The sequence below is a fragment of the Marmota monax genome, unplaced genomic scaffold, assembly GCF_021218885.2.
Source record: "Marmota monax isolate L192 unplaced genomic scaffold, Marmota_monax_Labrador192_F-V1.1 WCK01_AAM20220418_F8-fsc00013, whole genome shotgun sequence".
Classification (NCBI taxonomy): Eukaryota; Metazoa; Chordata; class Mammalia; order Rodentia; family Sciuridae; genus Marmota; species Marmota monax.
The window spans coordinates 18,692,804-18,707,152 of NW_026692202.1; the positions used below are offsets into that span (position 1 = coordinate 18,692,804).

Genomic DNA, 14,349 nt, shown 5'->3' on the forward strand with positions numbered 1-14,349 from the left:
TATTTGATTCATGATACCTTATTTGATTCATGATATCTGAAATTTATATATATAATATATATAAAATATAATAATATATATAATTAAATATTTTAAATTAAATAAACAATAAATGTCACTGAGAAGAGTAAGAAAATTAAAATTCAAACAGCAGAAAGAAGTAACCCCCATCTATCTAGAGCATTCTAGGGCTCACGACTATATAAGTAGAAGACTTTTAACCTAACTTAAACTGCATGTTTTTTTTGTTAGTAGAAAAATCAGTTAAAGGATGAACCAGTTTTTTAAAAAATATACCAGCTAGTCTAAAATATGGTTTAACTTACAATTACAAATTACACTGTTATCGATCAATTTTTTTTTTTTTTAAAGAGAGAGTGAGAGAGAGGGAGAGAATTTTAATATTTATTTTTTAGTTTTTCCGCGGACACAACATCTTTGTTTGTATGTGGTGCTGAGCATCGAACCCAGGCCGCACGCATGCCAGGTGAGCGTGCTACCGCTTGAGCCACATCCCCAGCCCCTCGATCAATTTTTTGATGTGGTCCTAAGGCCTTTGCTTAGTTAGAGTTTGGGTCTGCTGATTGGAATTCTGTGTCATCTTTAGTGCACATTATTACATGATTGACATTCATAGTCTTTTTAAGTAGAAGATTCTTTTTAAGACATTTGCCATGTAATCTGACTGCAAAATCATTTTTAAAGCTTTATTATTTCTCCAACTTTCACCGTTTCTTATTCATATCTAATCAGGTGGCTTAAGTCTTTCATGTCTTTTATTTTGGTAAAGTGAAATAATTATGAAATGATGGACATTATTATGATGGCTAAGCATAGGAGCCCGCTTTGGGACATTAAGATCTGCAACAAGTTATTTAGGGAAATATTTGGCTTCTTCTGATGAACCAAGAAACATATCAATGAAGATATTTGTAAAATAGATAGGCTTCATTCTGAGAGCCTTGGAAGAAAAGTGGTTTTCCTAATGGTTTATTTTTTTTAATTAATTAATTTACTTTAATTAGATATATGTGACAGAAGAATGCATTTTGATTCATTTTACACAATTGCAGCACAACTTTTCATTTCTCTGATTGTACACTATGTAGCATCAGACCATATGTGCAGTCATGCATGTACCTAGGGGTAATGATGTCCTTCACATTCTACCATCTTTCCTGCCCCCATGCCCCCTCTCTAATGGTTTATTTTGATATAGTAGGTTGGTTTTTGTTTTTAATTTTAAGTCTATATAACTGAGTGCATACACACAGTGATTGTTACTGAGGTAGAGAAAATTGATGTTTTTCTATTCCTGTTTTAGGATAAAGAAACAAATCCAAAGACCTTCCACTCATAAGAGTGATAACGAGCCTGGACTTTCCATGCTGTTTGTGATTTTTGGTTTAAATGTGTCCTTTCCCCATGTGTAGGGTGTTAGTTAGGCCTTATTGGAGAAGCACTATGAGGGGTGTCTGTGTCATTGATATCCCAGCACCTGGAATGAACAGGTAGATGAGGCAGGTCGGCAGGTTAGCAAGAACTAGAGTTGTGCTAAAGCTGGGTCTTCTGCCTCTTGATCCTGTTTTTCTTCTGCCTCAGGACCTCCTGGTGCTTTGTTGGCTTTTCTGTGTCCTCAGTGTTCTCCAGGCCTGAGAAAGACCCATTTGTCTAGTCACAGGCAGATTGTGACAAATAGCTCAAACCAAGATGAGCAACTCTCTGATTTTGACCCATTTAGTGTTTCAGTGATAGGCACAGCCTGGAGGTTTTCCCACACACCTGAGAGGCTTTAACTTGGGCTTCACAATGATCTGGAAGTGTCCAACTCAGTAGTTTTCTTTTCAAGGTAGATGAACATAATATTTTAAAAGTTTTTTTTTTTTTTGGCCAATTACTAAGAGCTACTACATATTTGTTTCATTTAAAATATTTTTACCCACTAAAAATCTTCAGTAAATTTCAGTGATATCTTTGCAATGATTTTTATAGTTATTGGGTGATATCAAATTGTGAATATTTTTAATAAATAATTGCCTTTCTAGTTGTTTGGTGGTAGTAATATATTTTAGTTGTTTCTACAGCTGCTTGCTATTCTATATATTTAGATTTGGGGCTTTTAAGTTTAATTGATGACTTAGTCAAACTTAAACTATCCTTAAGTATTCTCTATAATGTGTATGATATTTTAAATAATTGCTCTAGGGACATTATTGTTTATATTGATTTTATGGAAATGTATGCAGTGTCTCATTTCTTTGCCTCATTATTTCTCCATACTGTAGTTGTTGATTGAAACCAGAGTAATCAGGGAAAGGCAGTAGGGCTGAGCCCACAGGGGACCCTGGAACATCATGATTTAGTTACTGCATGTCCTCAACAGGTATCAACAGTTCCTACAGCCTGTAGAAAAAAGTTCCCAAATGCCATACACACATTGAAGCTTACAAGCATCATGTAAAGCTTCACATGTAAATAAAGGTTTTGCCTTTTATATGAAAAAATCACATCTCTTGATTTGCAAAGAAGGAAGAAAGATAAACTATACTATTTAATTTAGGTAAGATGTTCTGAACATTTGCTATATAACTAGGATGCGTTCAAATTTTACTTTATATGTATTATCTCCTGTAATCTTCACAAAAATCCTACTTGTTACCTATTGTCATCTCTACCTTATAGTACTAGATTTAGAAGAGCTAAGTATAAGTTTTTCTAGATACCTTCCAGGTGGTAGGTGGCAAAGCTTGGAACCAAACCAAAGCTTATTAGGCTATAGCACCCACACCATAAGGCCTATGCTTGGCTACTACTATTTGGATAACTGTGAAGGACAAATGTTTTTTTCATTTTTTTCCCCAATACTTAAAGTGACCTTGTTCGCTTTGTGTGGTCAGATTTTCTTAAGTGTGCATCTTGGTCTTTACACAACTAAGACTTTTTCATTCATCAAATGCATTATCTCTTCAGTTAATGGGATGATATTAACATTAACAGGGTAATTATAGCTCATATGCACTGATCATTGATATGCCAGTATTAATGTAGGTACATACAGATAAAATGAAATATTTATCAACACTTTTATCAGCTGTGAGGCTGGATCTTTCAAAGGAATAAACTCCCCCAGTGAGACTAGTGATGTACTTGGATGCAGTAACTGGGGCTCCTAAAAAGCTGTTTTAATCACTGGAGAGTAATTTTCCTAACTTGTAACCCAGTTGCTTAAAGGAGTTATTTAAACATGGACTGTCATGGTTCTTTCATCTTGTCTGTGTTATCCACAGAGCAGAAAAAGCTAGTTAGTAGCAAAGGAAAATCAGCTTCATGAATCTACTGTCACCATTCCCTTGGTATACATAATTGATGGGTTTTCGGGTCCCCTGGTTAGCATGACACTGCTGGAGAGTGTCCATAGGAGATGATTTTAGTCTAAAGCTTATAAGTTTACATTTTAATTAATTTAGGAATTTTAAGTTTTAGGAACTTTACACTATTGACTTAAAAGTGTCCTTGCCACATAATAAAAGAAACTACGATGTATCATAAAAGGAAACTTTTATAGTCGATAATAAATACTGCAGAATACTTTAATGATATAGGAAAAAAGTGAAGATTAAAAAGATGTAGAAGAAAAGAGCCTTAACTCAGATAAGGTAAAGTTCATTCTTGCTTAGTTTGAAAAATACAAAAGAATGGAGAGATATACATTGATCCAAAATACAAATAAAGACTAGAAGACTAAAACAAGAATGCTGAAAATCAAGTTCAGGGTTTAGAAAGAATCAAAAACATTAAAGAAAAGAGAGACATTAAGGTTGACGACACACACCTAGAATTACCTCTTTTGTCTTTGGTGGATTCATTCATTTGTTCATTCATAATTATTATTGAGCACCTGTTGTTCTTATGTAGCACACTGAGCACTAGGGCTCAGTGATGGACAAAAGAGTAGAGTCCTTGTCCTTGAGGAACTCACTGTTGAGGGCGGGGGTGGGGAGCACAGTGTACAAATGAGCATTTGTCATGGGAACTTGCAGAAGCATAGGATGATGTAGAATTATAAAAGAAGCAAACCTAACCCAGACAGAAAGGTTCTGAAGAAAGTGCTATGTAACCTTAGACCTAAAGGATGTGTTACCCAAGGGAAGGAGTAGGAAGATGTGTATGTGAATCCTGAGATGACAATGCCGGTTGCTTTCCAAGAACTGAAGTTCAGGGTGGCTGGAGCACACCCTGAGGTGCATAGGGTAGGAGGAATGACAGAAAATGAGGCTGGAGAAGGAGTCATGTGCTAACCATGAATAGCCTCAGAAGCCATATTCGTACTTTGTCTGAAGGACAGGAAATGACATAATTGCTTTTGCACTTTGAGAGATTATCTACATGGTAGAAAGTGTTCTGGAGAAGAAGGAGGCTGGTGACAGGGAGAAGTCATGAATCTTAGACTCTTGTTTATTTGATATGCAGAAATGTAGTCAAGATGGAAAACATTCATAGTGCTAATGTCATCTATGGTTTGTTTGAGAATATACAGTATGTACAGTTGAGGGGGCATTACAAGTTGGTACATGTTATTTCTCTAACCTTACTACAGTTGAATCTCCATGTCTGTGGATTCTGCATCCAAGGATTCAACCAACTGTGGACTGAAAATATTTGAGAAAAAAATGTTGCATCTGTATTGAACATGTGAAGCCTTTTTCCCCCTGTCATTATTCCTTAAACAATACTGTACAACAACTACTTGCATAACATTTACCTTGTATTAGATATCATGAGTATTCTAGAGATGATTTAAAGTATATCGGAGGATGTACATAGTTATACACAAATATTAGGTCATTTTATATTAGAACTTGAGCATCTGTGGATTTTGGTATCCAAGGAAGCTCTTGGAACTGATCACATGTGAATACCCAGGAACTCCTGCCTAATATATTTTGCAGTACACAGAGGGATTTTCTGCATAGTAGTGTAGGGCCCATTACCATTTATGCATGCTTGCATCCATTCATACTAATTCATAAATACTAATTAATCACTGCTACATTCCAAGTACTATCTAGCCTGTAGGGATACAGTATAGCACAAGATTCTTGCTCTTGTGGAAATTTATATCCTGTTTCAAGTATAAAGACTCTAAACCAGTAATCAATTAATAAGCAATATAATTTCAGGGAGCATTGAGTGCTATGAGGGTAATAAAATGGAGCCTTGTGTTCAAGAGGAGGGCAGTGTTCAGGGAGGTGTACATGGAAAGGTCCAGCAAAGCCTGACATGAGAGTCAACCTGATGAGCAAGGACCCTACCAGGCTCAGAACTGGGTGAAAAACTTTCCAGGCAGAGACAAAAGAAAATGTGAAAGTGTTAAAGCACACAGGATATGATTTGAGGAAGGACCACAGGCCAAAGTGGCTGGAGATGGGGAAAAAAGAGGACAGATACAAGTGAGGAGAGGAGCCAAGCCAGGGCCTTGCACCACATGAGGATTTCAGATCCTCTTCTGTGGATAGTGGGAAATTAAAGTAAGGGCTTCAAGCAGAACAGCAATGTGAACTGAAATGTATTTTTAAAATCACCCTAGCTGCTCTGGAGAGAAGAACTTCACAGAGGCAAAAAGGAAAGCAAAGAAACCAATGAGGAGGCTTTTGCACAAGTCCAAAAGAAGGGTGCCGGTGGCCTGGACAAAAAAAAAGTTGAGTTTGAAGTGTGGTCTCTATGTTCATGGGGTTCCCTAGACCCTGTCCCAGTGGGGATGTAAAGTCAAAACACTTTTGCTGGTCATACCAAGATGTTCTCTGCTTTTTTTTCACAGTGTTGACCTGTACACTGATGGTGCAAATGTAATGGTGGGTGGAACTGGTGGTATCTTGGCCTGAGACCTGACAGTGGCACCTGATTGTGCTGGTCCTTCACTACTGCACCCTCATAGTAAAACAGAATGCCAGTGTTCCTTCAGAATGCAGTTGATGAGGCAGTGACAGTTCTTACTGAGATTCTAAATCTCAACTCTTGAGTTGGTATCTTCTTTAGTATTCCGTGTGACAAATGGGAAGTACATGTAAAGTTCTTCTGCCTTATCCCAGAGTAGCATGGTTGTCTCAAGGGACAGTCCTCATGCAGTCGTTCGAGTCGCAAGCTGAACTGCCTGCTCTTCCATGGGACACCAACTTGTCTTATTAGAACAACTAATAGATAAACCAGCTATGCAGATGTGGGTATTTACTTGACAGACATTTTCTTGAAAAGAAATAAAGTGGTTCTGTTATTTCAGGGAAAATAACTGACAGTATTAGTTGCCAATGGTAAAACTGGAGCTTGAAACAAAAAATTAGGATTTTGAAAATATGTCACTGCCAGGATGAGCTTGACAACTTCCTAATGCTTAAGACATCTTCTGATGAAATCAGCAGCGATATTAATGAATGTGGATCTGTTGACATTGGATAATGCAATGTGTAAACATTTGGAAGGTCTCTGTAGCTTAGTGACCAAGTATTTTCAAATGACGAATGTGTGATGATATAAAATTGTGTGCAGATAAAAGATCCATTAAAAGTGCAAAATGGTGGAAGGAGACCCTCATTGTTATACAAAATACATACATGTATGAAGATGTGAGGAAAAAAAAAAAAAGAATAGTGTTACCCTACATGAGGTAGAGAGAACTGATGGGAGGGGAGGGGAGGGGTTGGGGAGATAGGAAGGATAGTAGAATGAAACAGACATCATTATTATTTGTGTGTGTATATGTGAATGCATGACCAATGTGATTCTGCAACCTGTATACTCAGAAAAATGAGATATTATATCCCATCTGATTAAAATGATATGTCAAGGTCATTGTACTGTCATTTGTAACTAATTTTTTAAAAAGTGCAAGATAAACCAATAGATCTTAGTCTCAGAGAATAAGAAAAGTTTTTAGGTAGGGTTTCTGGTTCCACATTTCAGACTCTACATCTTTAAAACTATCACTTTTTGAGTTTCGGAATAGAATCAAAGAGGAATATCCATAGTTACCAAAGGCTCTTAAAATATTTCACCTATTTCCAACTACAAATCTATGTGATTTTTCTTCGTATCCTTCCATAAAAACCCTATAACACAACAGATTGAATGCAGAAACAGACATGAGAATCCATCAGTCCTCTATTAAACCGACCCTAAAGAGATTTGCAAATATGTAAAACAATATCATTTATCTCACTATTATTTTAGAAAATACAGTTACTATCCATAAAATGTTACTTAAGTTTACCTAGATAATTTCATTATTCCAAGTAAAATAAGTTTTCTATATTTTTTTAAGTTTTTGTTTTCATTTCTTAAATATTTAAATATCAATCGATATGGCTCACACAATCCAGAAATATTTGGGGGTCTTTACTAATTTTTAAGTACATCAAGGAGATCTCACACCAAAGCATTTGAGAAACACCAAATGAAAATTGGTTCAATTTGAGATGTATTGTGGAGGTAGGGCAGATGGGAATCTTAATACTCTCTTTGATTCATCTTCAGATATTTTTCCTTAGCATCTAGACAAGAGATAAGCAGATTTGAAGGGAGAGAGAAAACAAGAATTCTTTTTTGGCCATGTTATATTTGAGATTCACATTGAATATACAGGTACAGATGCTAAGTAGGAAATGAAGGAAAAGGTCAGAGTGAGGTTTAATAAATGTGGGCGTCCTCATCATACAGGTAATGAAAGCCACAGACCTGGGAGCAAGTGTGATTAGAGAAGAGGAAAAAGTCCAAGGCTGGAGCTCTAAGGCACATAGACATTTAGAGGAGGATCAGAGGAGATTAGGAAGCAGACACAGGTGAGATAGATGAGAACCAGGACAGTGTGACACCTTGAAGTGTAAGAAAAAGTCAATAGAACAGAAGAAGTAAGTAAGTTGCAACAGAGTCAAATGATACTGTGAAGTCATGTAAGATGGGAAGAAGGAATGGAACATGAAATTGTCAAGACAGATCATTGGTGACCTTGTTAAAAATCAGTTTCTCTGATTGACACAAAAAAACTACTTAAAATGGGTTAAGGAAAAAAAGAGAAATGAGAAAATAATGCAGGAAGTACAGACAACTCTTTTGAAGGTTTTCATTCAAAACAGGGTCGGAGAAAGGGGATGCTATTTAGAAGAAGCTACAGGTTCAAGAAAAGATTTTTAAGATAGGAGATGTTAAACATACATATATGCCAATGGAAATGGTGGAGAGTGGAGGGGTCACAGGGAGAATGAGGGCAAATTTAGGAACAGATTGCTTAAGAGAGGGAGAAGGGATGGAATCCAAAGCTCAGGAATAGTGACTAATGCCTGATAGGAGAGGGAGGAGCAAATAACCCAAGAATGGGGCTGATAACCCTTTTATTGAGGACAGAGGGGTTAAAAATAAGAAACAGTTAAAGTTGAAGAAAGTTCTGGGACCCTAAGAAGGGCTGTCCAGGTCCGTTTTCTTAATAAAGCAATACTGCAGACTGGGTAAGATATAAAGGGTCGTGGTTCTGGTCCAAGATCAAGGGGCCACATCTGGTGATGGCTTTCTTGCTGGTAGTCCTGAGGTAGCACAGAACATCATAGGGCAAGAGAGAGGAGTGTGAGAGACATAGCCAAACTGATTTTTATAGCTGATCTATTAACCCATTAATCATACTATTGGTTTAATCCACTTACAACAGCAGAGCCTAATTACTAATTCAGGTCCCCCCCATCCCACCTCTTAATATCTCATACTAGGGGCTAAATTTCAACATGAGAGGGAACACCATATTCAGTGTACAAACCATATTCAAATGATAGCAAGAGCCTAGGTTCTGCATTTGGTTGGGTAGGTAGTTGGGTGGTGTTTTCATGGAGAGATGGTAGACATTCTGCACTGATCCAACCATTTGGTGTTCTTCCTCTGGCTGTGGTAAGTAAGCATAGTCCACCTGATAAACACCTTGTGCTTTGACCTCCTCTGACTGATCCAGTCATTGAGCTGTTTCTCAAAAGCCTAAAGAAACTGGGGGATTAGACAAAAAGTGCCTTGTGATTTTTTTCTGTTGCTAACTTTCAGTAATAAGCCCTGGAAGTGTAGCCCATTCATCTCTGCTGGCTGCTTCCAGCCCTCTCCTTGTGCTGCTGATTAGAAGAGGAAATGGTTCTGGAGTTGCAATGTCTACATTCTCCTTTGGAGAGCAACTTGCAGCAGGAAGCTTCGTCAGGGCTATATTCTATCCCATGAAAATGCTGTCCATTTTCCTGGGGAGGATATTTTAAATACTATTATTGTTAATGACAGTGAATACCAATCATTCCCTTCATTATCTCAAGTTAGTGATATATGACTAACTCTGTGTCATCTCAAGACATCACCCAGGTGAGGGGGTGGTTTAAGAAAAAAGGAAGTGAACTGTGTCTGGTTTCATTATGAGGCTGGGACTTGTATCAGACCCCTCTCCCCATGGGCAGGACACTGCGTAGAGCAGAAATCCTGAAATCTGTTTCATCATTAAACATCCTCTTGTCTTAGATAGTTCTCAGTACGAGAAATAAATAGATATGGTAAATATTTATTCAGAGTTTCCTCTCAGAATGTACTGAGCAGGATTCAACACAGCATACACATGGAGCCAGTTCCTAAAGGGTATTGTTTACTGGGTTTGTTTTCTCCCTAACTGCCTACTGCTTTGTAAGTCTGGTAAAATTTCATGACTTACAAAAAAAAAAAAATGAAAGAAGGAGAAGAAAGAAAAAATCCTTTGAGCTCACCTTTCTTTCATGTGCTCCTTTTACTATGGTACAGATAAACAGAAGAAAGAAAAAGGAAAAAAAAAAGAGAGAGAGAGAATAGACCTGAACAAGCTGACAAGCTGACATTTGATAATAGGAATAAGTGCTAAGACCTATTATGATAGTATTCTTCCTTTTAAAAAATGTCAAAAATAGAGAAGGTGGGAGATAAAATGCAACAGGAACATATGACTATTGGAGGGTCTTATTTCTACAAGCTCTGTCCTATACTCAGTGTTGTGATGGAGCTGTAGAACAACAAAATTGTGGTCTGCATTGTAAGACTAAGAAGTGATAGAAGGTTCTGTCTGCTCCTCACTGTTGAAACTGCTATTTGAGATCACATTTTGATGTGTGTATATATTGGCTGTGATATGGTGATAAAGTGAAATGGTTATTTTTAAATTTAGAGCTTTAATTGTTTCAAAAGATGATAGCCCAGGACAATACAGTGAGCATATTTGAAACCAGGTCTCAAGTGATATTTGAATGAACTGGAAATAATAACTCAGAGAAAAGGCTTGTGTGAAGAGAAGGTATCCCGCCATGCTTGTACCCCTATGTCTGCATGTTGGCCTCACTCTGGTTGCCCTGGAGGCAAAACAGTGTCTTTGGGCTACAAAGGGGCAGATTTCCTTCAAAGAGAACTCTATGATGATATGTAATGGTATGCTGCATATAACTCTCCAAAATGGATTGGCTGTGGGAGTCATGGGACCTTTCTTCTCATTAGAGGTGTTGAATCAGCATCAACCACTTGGTGGTCAAGCCTTTGATGGTGGATTTTGTATTAGCTAATTCCCAAATGTGTCTCACCCTATGAAGTATTTATTTCATGGGAAAAAAATTAGGTTTATCTTTTAAATAAAAAGGAAATGTGTAGGTTTGCTTTTCATCAGTCATCTCCTTGATTAAAATAATGAGCTATGAAAGCCAAATGAGAAGAGGTAGCCACTGCAGACGTTTTGCCACAGAGTGCTGAGGTTTTGCTCCCTGATCTTGGTGTCTGAGCTGTTTTTGGTACCTGGAGATAATTTTATGGAATAAAATGTCTTTGAAATATTTTAGTTTTTGTTTTTGTTTTTAACCTTTAGCTTCAAAACATGAAGAGATCTTGTCCTGGCTAGTCCTTGTCTGGAGGAAGAAAAGAAAAATGTATTAAACATAGACTGAGGCCAGTGAGCCTCTGCCCTGAGTTTTCTTCTCCCTCTACTGAAGATCAGTGGTTTTAGTGGGAAGCTGCAGAGAGAACAGGAAGCACAAACTTTATGCAAGAGGTCCATTAATTCCAAGAGAAAACGTTGATGCAACCTATGGTTATCATATGGGGTACATTGCAAATAATTACTTTGAAGTTCAAGGCCCCAAATTTTGGAATGGAAAGTCTAAAAAATAGATTTTTAAAAACAGACTTTTGGTAAGTAAAGCCAGGAAAATTACCCTATCCTTCTTTTTTTTTTTCTTCTCATTCAGTTGGAAACAGTAGAATTGCCACCCCCATAGATAGATAAAAGGACTGAAAAACAGGAAGCAACATCAAATAGTTTTAAATTACTTTGGGAAACTCCAGAAAGTGGGTGTAACATGTGTGGGCTTTTAAAAATGAATCATATTTATGTATTTGATGTACAGCTACTTAATTATTTCTTACAGTTCAGCCCAACGTTCGTTGGTATTTTTATTTTCTTGCCTATGTTTTGGTCCTTACTTGATGTGTATAACTGCTCTGGGTTTCATTCCCACTGGTCCCATCAAGTTGTTCAATAGGCTGCTGATAAGTATGTTACGAAGTATTATGTGAAAAAGAAACCACAAGAGATGAAAGTATTAGGTGATTATTTTTTTTTTAAAGATTAAGATTTGCTTAGTTCATCTATAGCTAGACCCTGATAAATTTGGCTGTAGCGCAGCCAACAGGAAAAGGCTTGGTTGGCTAAGCCCTGTTCAGCACAGTCTTCCCAAAACAAGAGTGAAGGAAGTCTTTTCTGAGCACCTTAATATTCTAGGAGACTCCAGCACCCTTCCCTTGCTTACCCAGAGGGTCAGTGTTGGCAACCCTGGGTGTGCACAGTGCACCACTGCCTTCCTGGGTCTGCAGGTTGCCCAGGACAAGCACCTGGACAGGTGTATAGTTTGTAACATTTGTACAGTTTAGGACAAGGGCACACGATTGAAGCTTGTGTGCCATATGTTTAAATATTAAATGTTAAACTAACAAGCTGGTTGCATAAAATATGTTTGTGGTCCTTTTGCCTCGGCACAATGACCTTCATAAGGCTAGGTTTAAATTTAGAATTCTCAGGCCTCTTAGAGTTTTTTCCAGGAAACTGGTGACCTTGGGGTAGCTGGGGTCACCTTGTTCCTTCTTTCCTGCTCCTTCTCTTCCCACTCCCCCACTCATCATCCTGCAGGGAACTTGATGCCTGCATGGACTTCCAACCCACACAACTAAGACACAGCTAAATCTCTAATCAGCTGCCCTTGTCCATTCGCTTGCCCTTCAGTGGTGTAGCGAGGGGAGGAAGTACCCAGGGAAGAGGCCTCCACTGACCCTGGAAGCCCAATTGGTGCTGCTGAGTGGAAAATTCTAAAGCATTGAAGTGGGTGAGCATGAACTGAAGATGATAGGCTGGGGGATGAGGTTTCTTGACCTGGCTGAAGGAAAGTCGGGACCTCCTTCCCTGGGTCAAAGGGCTGTGCTGCCTGTGAAGTATTTACAGGGAATCTTCTCCACCTCCTCTTCCATCACAACAGCAGTTATTTCTCATCACACAGAGACCACTCCTGCCTAGACTCTAAGGGCTGATGGGTCGACACACCCACAGGAGGAGCACCATGCCCAGGGCATGCCAAGAGCAGGCTCAGCATGGATGCTGGGGAGGAGAACTTTGCCCAAAGTCTTCTTGTTGCTCATCTTCTCCTGCAAGCTTTGTTCCTGATCCTGCCACTCACATGCTTCAGCCTCCAACTCAAGACTGGGACAAGGAAACTACTGGACTTTAGGGTTTGTCAACCAGCCCCTCATTTGCTCTCTCCAGAATAAGTGAGATCAATTAAGTGGTGAGAAATTGTAACATTTTTTTGGATCAACGGACACTTGATTCCTGAGAATTTTCAGGGTAATGATGCAAGGTCAGTTTGTAAATCCACAGGTCTGAGGTGATGTTGTCCCCTTTGCTACCTTCTTGGGCTCTGACCAGGCCACTTAACTTTTCTGTCCCTCACTGTTCCCATCTTAAAAATGGAGAATAATTAATGCCTTTTTCTAAGTACTTCAACTGGATGTGTTCAGGACAGATTTTTATATATGTATGTGAAGAGCATTCACAGTGGCCTGTCAAGCCCCCTTCCAGTAGAACTTCATTGAACTCTACAAGAGTTTTTTGTTGTTGTTGTTTTGTATTACCAAGAAATCCGATTCAAATTTCCCTAAGTTGACAGAAAAGCGTGAAATCTGTTCCTAACAGATGTTCCCTATGATCCCCCAAATGTAAACATGTTTGCAAGACGATAGTGAGACAACCTGTTTACACAAGGAAGTACCAAAAAAAGCAAACAAAAAAGCATCACCCAGAGCAGTCATTGTGATCAAAGTGCCGTTGATTATTAGGGTGTAAAGGGAACTGATGACTCAACTTAGCACCACCGCGGTCTCCAGATTTCAGTTTCGTAACAGAGTTTCTTTTCAGGAATATTCTTCATGTATACACAAATCCGATTTTCTTTCTAAAATGTTTCTCGATTTTTGTCAAACCGAAATACCAGGATCCCTTCAAAAGATGACTCCGATACCCAGATTACGCTCGGAGAGCATCCTGTAGATGCCTTAACACGGAGAGCTAAGGGTTTGACTCCCAGGGATCCGGGTGCCTGAGTGGAGAGACTGGTCTTCCTTGCACCAGCTCCTGGTTCACTCTGTTCCTACACGTCCCCAATTAGTCAGATGCAGTATAGAAACTCTCAGAGTGCATGGTGGTAGAAAATAACTTTCTGAATCAATCAAAGTGTGATATTTTGATCCTTTCATATGCCTGGGTATTCTGGGCAAGTGCGTGCTCAGATGGGTGACTCACAGATCAAGATGCAAAGTAGATCTCTGAATGCTGGCTGGCTGGGAATCAGGTTTTCAACCTGAAACAAGATATTGTCTAGTAAAAAAAAAAAAAAATTGTAATATGTGTCAAATTTAGCGGTTCTTGTGAAAATAGCCACCCCTGTCCCTCAAAGTAATGTACATTGGGAGTCTGCCCTGAGTTGGAAAGAGGAAGTAGGTTAGCAGAGGTATCTACATGAAAACCCGTAGGAAGCCTTCAGGATAGTTATTTTGTAAAGTTTACTCAAAGCTCATTTAGAATTTGGATTTTCATGGAAATAAGCCTTTAAGTTCTCTTACTCTGAGAATGGCAAGGCTGGACCCTGTGGCACCCTCACCTAATGATGCCCAAATGAATAGATTTAATGTGGTTGATAACCTGACTTTTTATAACACCATTCTATGGAAAATAGGTTCATATTTCACCATGGACCCTGAGAGTCAGGAATGCATCTCTCCACCTCATTA

The 14,349-nt window shown here is 38.5% G+C and overlaps 1 protein-coding gene across 9 annotated transcripts in view; it reads left to right on the forward strand.

Moving 5' to 3' along the window:
- The window catches only part of Bach2 (BTB domain and CNC homolog 2), a 337,701-nt gene that overhangs the window by 156,599 nt on the left and 166,753 nt on the right, over positions 1-14,349 (forward strand). The window lies entirely within an intron of this gene.